Source organism: Castor canadensis, chromosome 8 (genome assembly GCF_047511655.1).
Source record: "Castor canadensis chromosome 8, mCasCan1.hap1v2, whole genome shotgun sequence".
Taxonomy (NCBI): Eukaryota; Metazoa; Chordata; class Mammalia; order Rodentia; family Castoridae; genus Castor; species Castor canadensis.
The window spans coordinates 33,339,006-33,347,561 of record NC_133393.1 but is presented as its reverse complement, the minus strand read 5'-3'; the positions used below and the strand labels follow the sequence as shown (position 1 = coordinate 33,347,561).

Below are 8,556 nucleotides of genomic sequence, written 5' to 3'. Positions count from 1 at the left end.
GCTTGTAGAAGAGTAGGCACAAGATACATTTAAACCTAAAAGAATACTATGGTTTCGGGGAAAGTCAATAGGACTCACTCCATGATTTTTGTGGGGTCCAGGTAAAAGCGGCAATGAAGGACCAGCCTGTGGCAAAACTCTTTCTCTTCCAACTTGCAGCTTCGTCCTTACCATGAATGGCCTTCCTGGGAGACATGGAGACACACTGAACTTGAAGGTAAACCCCTCACAGTTCATCTGCTCTAGTGCTGTGCCCTACAGTGACCTTGGAAGATAGCTTAGGACCCTCAAGCCAGGGAATTCCAGGGTTTCCAGGTCTTGGGTCTAGAAGAGTGAAGGCATGGGTTTGGAGGGGATGTCTCTTTGGTTCTGAGGAAGAAGCTCAGAACAGGACTTTCTAAACCCATGCCCAGGGCAGAGGCACCATGCCAGAACTGAGCATGAATCCCAAGTTCAGAAGTAGGAGAATTATAAGTGGTTCCTAAGGAAGACAAAGCTGAAATTTAGATTAGAAACAATGTTTAGTTTATATTGAAAAATATAGTGTGGCAATTGCCTTCAAATGCACAATTGGTGGGAACTAAATCAAAAAGTTAAACCAGAAAAATTATACTCTTTAGTATATGACAAGATTATGGATGAATTATTGATTACTAATATTGCCCATTTTCAAAGAATTAGAATGCCAAGGACTATACTTAAGCCAGAAGCTATGTTGGACATAAATAATATTTTTTCACCTTCTAAATTTGTTTGTTGCCAATTCTTCAAATTTTATGGTGATTTAAGCAAATTAAGCATAGTCTTTTAGATTCTGGTAATAGCAACAAATTATAGAATTGTGATTGAATTGGGCCTTTTAATTTTGTTGTGATTAACATTTATGATAACTCATTTTTGCTGAAGATAGTCTACATTTGTAACACAGGGTGCTTATAGTTCCTAAATATGAAGTTTCCTACTCATGAGTGAGGCCTTGTAAACACCCAGCTAAAACCTTCCATCCACAAAGTTGTAAAGAGCTGGGCATGCCAAGAGTTTTAATTATTTTTTCAAAAATTGCAATGTTTCTTCTACTAAGTCCAATTTCTACCTCAAAGTATTCATCACAGAACATGACTGAAATTTACCATAAATCTATCCTGTTTGCTAAGAAACTTGTGGCTACTAATATCACAATAAGGGAAATAAAATGAAAAAAAATAGAAAAGAGAATTCTGTAAAGCAGGAAATGTAGGAAAAGAAGAAAGGCGAGTAAGAAGGGAAGGGATAACTGGGTGTGTGCACCAGACAGTGTCAGGTGAGAAGGTGATGGCTCTTCCAACTCTCTTTCAATGAAGAGTCACCACAAGTGAATATGTAGCTCTAATATGAGGCTGCTTTTTATGGGTAAGCAGGATATTAGAGATCAGAGTACAAAATCTGCTAATAAAAGTTTACTTCCTGGGGAGAGTAGGTTAAGATATTGAAAATTAGTAATATTCTGATGAGTAAAATTTAAAAAAATTAAAGCACAATATGAAATCCAAAATTCTTATTGCTTCCTTGTATTTTGGAATGTCGTAATAAACTCAGTGGTGACTGAACAAACATCGGTCTTCAGAACCCTCTTTTGATATGATCAGTAACTGTGATGTTGGACTACCCACCATTCTACATCATCAGCTTTTGCTTCACCCACCATAAAGATTAAAAAGAAAGAAACAAAGTTCTTATGGCAACTACAACTCAAAATGTTGGTTTTCTATGTTCTCTTTGATTTTTTTTACAAGTGGAACACATTTACTTTATTAGAGGAAATTTAATGTAGATGGGATACATTGGGAGTGGCAGAAAAACATCACTTTTCTCAGCAAAAAGACATTTTAATCTCAAGGCATATTCTAGAAAAATAAGCAATTAAAAGGAAAGCAGTTGTACCATCGAATTAAAGTGAAACAGTCCAGTTGATCAGTAGAGACTCAAAATCTTTAGTGTCAGATCAGGCACCCTGATGCCCCACAAAACCCAGGTTGGTTAAATTTGTCAGCTATGTGGCATTGCATACATGAAGTTTTAGTCTTACAAAGGTTAAATCAGACATTAGATTTCTCTGCTAAGTTGGTTAATATTACAAACAACTGCTGAAATATTAAAAATGCAGTGAAGAAGTACGGACTTGTCTTTAAAAATACATAAAAAATGTCAAACATTTTCTATTGAGATCAATTTGTTTTTAATTATTTGGTAGATATTATATACAAGCAAAAACATACTTAGAGGAAAAATGCTATTCAGAAAAGATGATTAGATTTCTGCAGGTAATATTTTATTTTATTTATTTGTTTTTATTCATTTATTCACATGTGCGTACATTGTTTGGGTCATTTCTCCACCCTGCTCCCCACCCCCACCCTGTTCCCCCCACCCCCCCTCACTTCCAGGCAGAAACTGTTCTGCCTTTATCTCTAATTTTGTCGAAGAGAAGACATAAGCATAATAAGGAAGACAAAGCATTTTTGCTAGTTGAGTTAAGGGTAGCTATACAGAGAGATTCCTAGCATTGCTTTCTGTACAAATGTGTTACAACCCAAGTTGATTCATCTCTAATTGATCTTTACACTGGTTCCTGATCCCCTTCTCATGTTGACCTCTGTTGCTTTAAGGTTTCTGTATTAGTTCCTCTGTAGGGGGGACATCAAACACTTTCATGTTTTGGGTTTACTATCCAGGTAATATTTTATAATTATAGAATTCTTTATATTTTCCATGTTTATTTCTCATTTAATTTTCTGAAAAACTTTTTTGTGTTTAGAAATTCGAGAAAGTATGACTAGTTCTAACTTGGATCTGAGGAAAATGAGAAAATGACCAGTGACTAACTTGGTAAATTGCAATGTTAGAATAATGTACATCTTTAGAGTAATGCCCCCCCCCAATTGTTTACATCTCTCTGTGTCTGTCCCCTTAAGAAGTCAGCATTCTCCCACACTGGTTGAAATTAGTTACATGATTGCCTTTGGTCAGTAGAATCATAGCAATGTGTTACAAAAATTTGCTTGAAAAGTGCTGTTTCTATTGTCTGCCCTTTCTGAGGGACTCATTCTGGCATGGAGGGGACAAGTTGACTGCCTGAAGTCCAGCTGAGGCCTCAGACTTAGGGCTAGAGTTATCCCAGACCAGCTAGCCCCACATACCAGCCAAAGAGCTAGAGCCAGCCAGAGAAACCACAGAAATCACCAACCTGTGATCAAGTGTTTTAAACGACCATATTACCACATTTTAGGATGATTTGTTGAGTAGCAAACACTAACTTAGAAACTCAGACTCAGAAGGTGGTAGAGAAGAATCAGAACATAGACTGTGGGATCCAGTTTCAGCTGGGAAATGGGAAAGTGAGTATTTTACCAAGAAGATGAAAAACAAATGATCTAAAAGGTTATAAAAATCAAAAGAAGAGAAATCAAATTCTTTCTACAGTGCTTATCAAAGGCTGGTTTGGGTTTATTTTTACAATATTCTTTTATCTTTTTAACAAAATAGTTGTTATCTATGGACACATTTTTCTACTTTTATATGTATATTTGCTGTATACCCTCTTGCATCATAGTATGTGGCTTTTATTATAAGGTTAAATTTTCTAGTAAAGATGTAAGATAAAACTGTTCAGGTTTATTCATTTATTATCTTGACATATTTATAATTCATGGCATATGTATCTTAACTTACTCAAACCTATAGAGTTGAATAAAACACCCAAGTATAAAGTAACATTTTTCAAACTTCCTTCCAAGGTGGTTTTGTGCACTCAAATCAGTAGTTTGGAAGTGCTTAAAAACAAAACAGGTTAATATTTGTTTTGCTGTTTTACATAACCAAAATATTATGCAAAGTATTTCAATGGAAAAAAAATGGAAATAAGTAATTTTTCAGTGTTTGTCATCTGATAATTGCTTGGGTGAATTTCTTTCAATTTTTCTTTTTTTGTCTGTACTGGTATTTGAATTCAGGGCCTTGCATTTTCTAGGCAGGTGGTTTACTACTTGAGCCATTCCCCTAGTCCTTTTTGTTTTAGTTGTTTTTCACATAGAGTTACAAGGTTTTGCTCAGGGCCATACTCAGACTGTGGTCCTGCTACCTTTGCCCTCCACCTGGCTGGGATTACAGGCATACACCATCCTGCTCAGATTGTTCTTTGAAAAAAGGATTCACTGGTGTTTTGCCAGGGTTTGGCTCCAGCCATAATCTTCTTATCCTTGCCTCCCAAATAGTTTGGGATTATAGGTGTGAGCCACTGTACTGGATGGGTCTCCTTCAACTCTTTATCAGGTTTTCTTCATGTTTTGAAAATTGATAACTTTTCAGGCACAATAAAATTATTTTGTAAAAATTAAGATTTCATTTGGAGAAAGTGGGGAGGGTTTAAAACAATGATGTTTTAAAGGAGACTAAGAGCAACTTTAAAGTCCAGCTATCTATAGCATGGCTTCCTAAGGCCCCACTAGGAAAAAAAAAATCTCACAGGAAAATAAACATTTTGACAAGGATCTAGACATAGTTGAAACTTATGTAATATTAAACAGAAACAGATGCTTTGTTCAAGGCACTTACAGAAACAAAACTGTCCTGCTTATATTTATTTATTTATATTTATTTTTAAAGTTCAGTCTTCTCTTTAGGCTATGTCATCACCTAAGAGTTGGAAAGATGCAGATTCTTTAATTTCATCTAAAAACTGAAACATTCTCCTATCCTCATCCCAAATGCCTTTATTCTCTTCCTAAAGACCTGTTCTCCCACCTCTCCATGTGTCCGCTTTGGTCAAGAGTTTATTATAAATGCCAATAAAAGGGAAGCTGAATATACATATTATTCCTTTTGTAGAAAATACTACAGTTTTCTTTTTCATTTTTTTCCCCTCTAGTGTCCAGAAGTGTCCTTGCCATGAGCCCAGAAAGGCCTTGTTCAACTTGGGAGAGGCTTCTAGGATGTCCTGGTCTGCAAGTGAAGCTTAGCAGGCCACAGTCTGTCCAGTAAGGATTAGAATGGATCATGATTTTCTTTTCTACTTTATCTGACCTGCTCCTATTGGGGCTGGTGCTCCTTGTACTTAAGGGCTTTGTCATTCTAAAAATGAGGGTGCACTTTCTCCTCTAAATTGAAAGTTTAGCTAACCACGTTATACAGCAGTGCTAGAGAAGGGTATATGTACTGCTTCTGGACCATATAAGGTTTGAAGTTTGAGGGACAATGATATATTAAGTAGCAGAGACAAAATCTATGAAAAAATTGAATAACCAGCCAGGCATGATGGCATATACCTATAATCTCGGCTACTCAGAAGGTAGACACAGGAGGATTTTGAGTTCAAGAGAAGTCTAATTAAAGATAACAACACTCCATCTCTAAAACAAAATAAAAACAAAAGGATGGGGGAACAACACTCAAGTGGCAGATTTCTTGAATAGCAAGTATGAGACTATGGATTCAATACCCAATACTGAAAAAAAAATAATGAGTCAAGTTACTTCATCAGTTCAGTGGTACAAACCAACACCAAGTCAAAGCCAATGTCCCCAAAGCCCAGAATATTTTTGTTTGTTTGTAAGTGTGTTAGCCAGACTTTTTGTGTCTATGGCAAATACCAGAGAGAAACACTTAAAGGAAGGAAGATTAATTTTGGCTCGTCATTTCACAGGTTTCAGTCCACTGGCCCTTAGAATCGTCACTTTGGACCTGATACACCCTTCAAAGACATATGCCCAACTGGGTCCCACCTTCCATCACTCCACCACCTTCCAATAGTCTATTCAAATCTTGGGCTCATCAGTGGACTAGTCCATATATGAAGTCAGACTTCTCATGACCCACTTACTTCCCAAAAGCCCCTTTGAACATTACTTGCATTGGGGATCAAACCTTCAATAGATGAACCTTTTGGGGGCAGGGAACACTTCATATCCAAACCTTAACGATATGGATGCCCTAACTGGTTAATTAGCTTAAGTTTTCACTTTTAACTCATTATATTGATATGAATTTCTGCCTTCCTAGTTCTGCTCAGAATACAAAATTGGGGTAATTTTCAGAATATAGGCACACAGAATCATTGACAGTGTTTTGGTTAAATATCTTTAAGATAATTTATTTTTAATCATGGTAAAATAGGTCTCTGTGTATGGTAGCTTAACATACTAAATTTCACAGCTACCCATTTGTGAAATTTAAATATGGTAAAGTGGGTAAACATATGCATTTAATATTTCTTTAAAATCATAATTGTAACTGATGTGTCCAGGGTCACCCACCTAAGGAGTTGAGGACAAGATGGTCATAAAATGATGAGACCTGAACATTACTTCCATGGTTCATACTTACCAATTGTTTTAGAAGGAACATGAACAGCCTTTTCTCGTCCTTCCAAGAACTCTCTCTCAGACAAAGGTAAAACCAAGAGGAAGATTACAAACATTTTCCTACTAAGGATACCTTTGCTGCTTAGAACTGGCTCATGTTGCTTAGCAGTCATTCTTCTCTGATGCCATATTGCTTTAGTCGGCTTTGCACTTTTGCAATAAAATACTTGAGGCAACTCACATATAAAGAGAAAAGTTTTTAACTCATAGTTTTAGAGGTTCAAAGTCTAAAATTGGGTAGTTCCTGTGGCTTACCCTGTGGTAAAACAATACATCATGGCAAGAGCATATGTAGGAAAAAATGATCATATCTCAAACTGGAGCAGAGAGAATAGGCAGGATTCCACAATCCCGCTCAAGGGTATTTTCCCAATGAACTAAGGTCTTCTCATATGGCCCCACCTAAAGTTCACAGCATTTCCTAATGTTACCTCTTGGGGCCAAGCATTTACATATGGAAGTTTAGGAAACACTACCCATATTCAAACTCACAGTGCTTGTCCTTTGTATTACCAGTCCTGGAATCATTTTAAATACTTTTAGCCATGGAGGAGATTTCATCCTGTCAGTCACAGAGTGGTCATAGGCTGAAGCACTCTTCCATCATGCTATCTGAGGTTAGACTTTATCATTGCCCCTGTTCCAGAATGGTAGGGGAGCTCTTTCTCATGGCACCTTTTGGTCCACATCTCACCAGTCACCATTCCTCAGTAAAATTAAAATTTTACTTTCCTTCTTTATGTCAGATTCCCTTCACTTGGACTTCACATTAACTTCTTCATATTTTTCACTCCATTCTTAGTACTTGAATCCCAATTTATTAATTATTACCATGTAATTGATGAGATAGGAAATAAATTAAAGTTTTACCAAAATTTCAAAAAGTTCATTTAATAAATTGGGTCATTCAGACCAAATCAAAATGTCTGGGGGAACATGAAGAGTCCCAAGTGGTATGCTCACATAAAGAGTTTTAAGAGGAATCATTTTTAGACTTTTACCTCCATATGTTCCCTTTTCTAAAAGTTTCTCTCTGAGAAAGTATTTGTGTTTGAAGACCCAGTCAACTCTTCTTTCTCACCTTCCCATTCAGAATTTCCATTTTTCTGTTTATAAAGAAAGCCATAACTTTCACTCATTCAGATTCTTATTATTATCTAGTGTCCCAGGGTATATAGAACTTTGAGCTGCCAGACCAAAAAAAGACAATTTGAAATTATGCACCAAGCCTTCTTTGATCAAGACACTATGAACTCATGGGAAGTCTTCTTGTCTTTCTACCTATTACATTTGACATGTTGAGACATTCTAAATTCATGTGTATCAGGAACAAGATGGCAGGACTGGGCAATTCTCAATCAACTACTTTGTGTTCTTTGACTACACACATGACTGGGGACATCAATTTCAAATGGAAGGGTCAACATGCCTGCAACATAGTAGTTATGAATGTGGATTCTGGGCACTTTAAAACCTTTGTTTATAGCCCATATTCAGTATGCCCTCACTCTGTAAATTTAGGCAACCCTCAGTTTCCTCTTCTATAAAAGGCTTTTAGAAATAGCACCTACTTGCTGGATACTGATAGTTTATGCCTGTAATCTTAGCTACTTGGGAGGCAGAGATTTGGAGGATCATAGTTCTAGGCCAGCTCAGGAAAATATCTCACAAGATCCTGTCTCAACAATGCCTGGGTACAGTAGAGTATGCCTATCATTCCATCTAAATAGGAAGCACAGGTAGGAGGAGCATAGTCTGAGGCTGACCCTAGGCAAAAATGAGAGACCTTATTTAGAAAGTAACTGAAAAGCAAAAAGAACTGGAGGTGTGGCTTAAGTGGTGGATTGGCTATCTAGCCACAAGTGCAAGGCCCTGAGTTCAATCCCTAGTACCACAGAAAAAAAAAAGAAAAAGAGAAAAAGAAGTCTACTGTGTAATGCTGAATCCTTGATAAAAGAGTCTCTCCAGTCAGTACTTCAAGAGGGGAGAATTATTGACCAGGTCTTATATAGGAAGCACAGATGTCAAAATAGGACTACTACTCTGAGGAAGCTTCATTTTAAAGAATAATAACAACAACAAAAAAAGCAAACATGAAGTATATTAACTCCTAGGAATGGGTAAGTTAGAAGCCTATAGCTTCAGGTATGACTGAATCCAG

General features: G+C 36.8%; 1 non-coding gene across 1 annotated transcript; it reads right to left on the bottom strand.

Annotated features, from left to right (window-relative positions):
• Positions 1-4,900: 4,900 nt before the first annotated feature.
• On the bottom strand, positions 4,901-5,032 carry LOC141410601 (small nucleolar RNA SNORA52). The gene has a single exon (XR_012435438.1). It is a non-coding gene; the product is annotated as a small nucleolar RNA SNORA52 (small nucleolar RNA).
• Between the last annotated feature and the right edge of the window lie 3,524 nt (positions 5,033-8,556).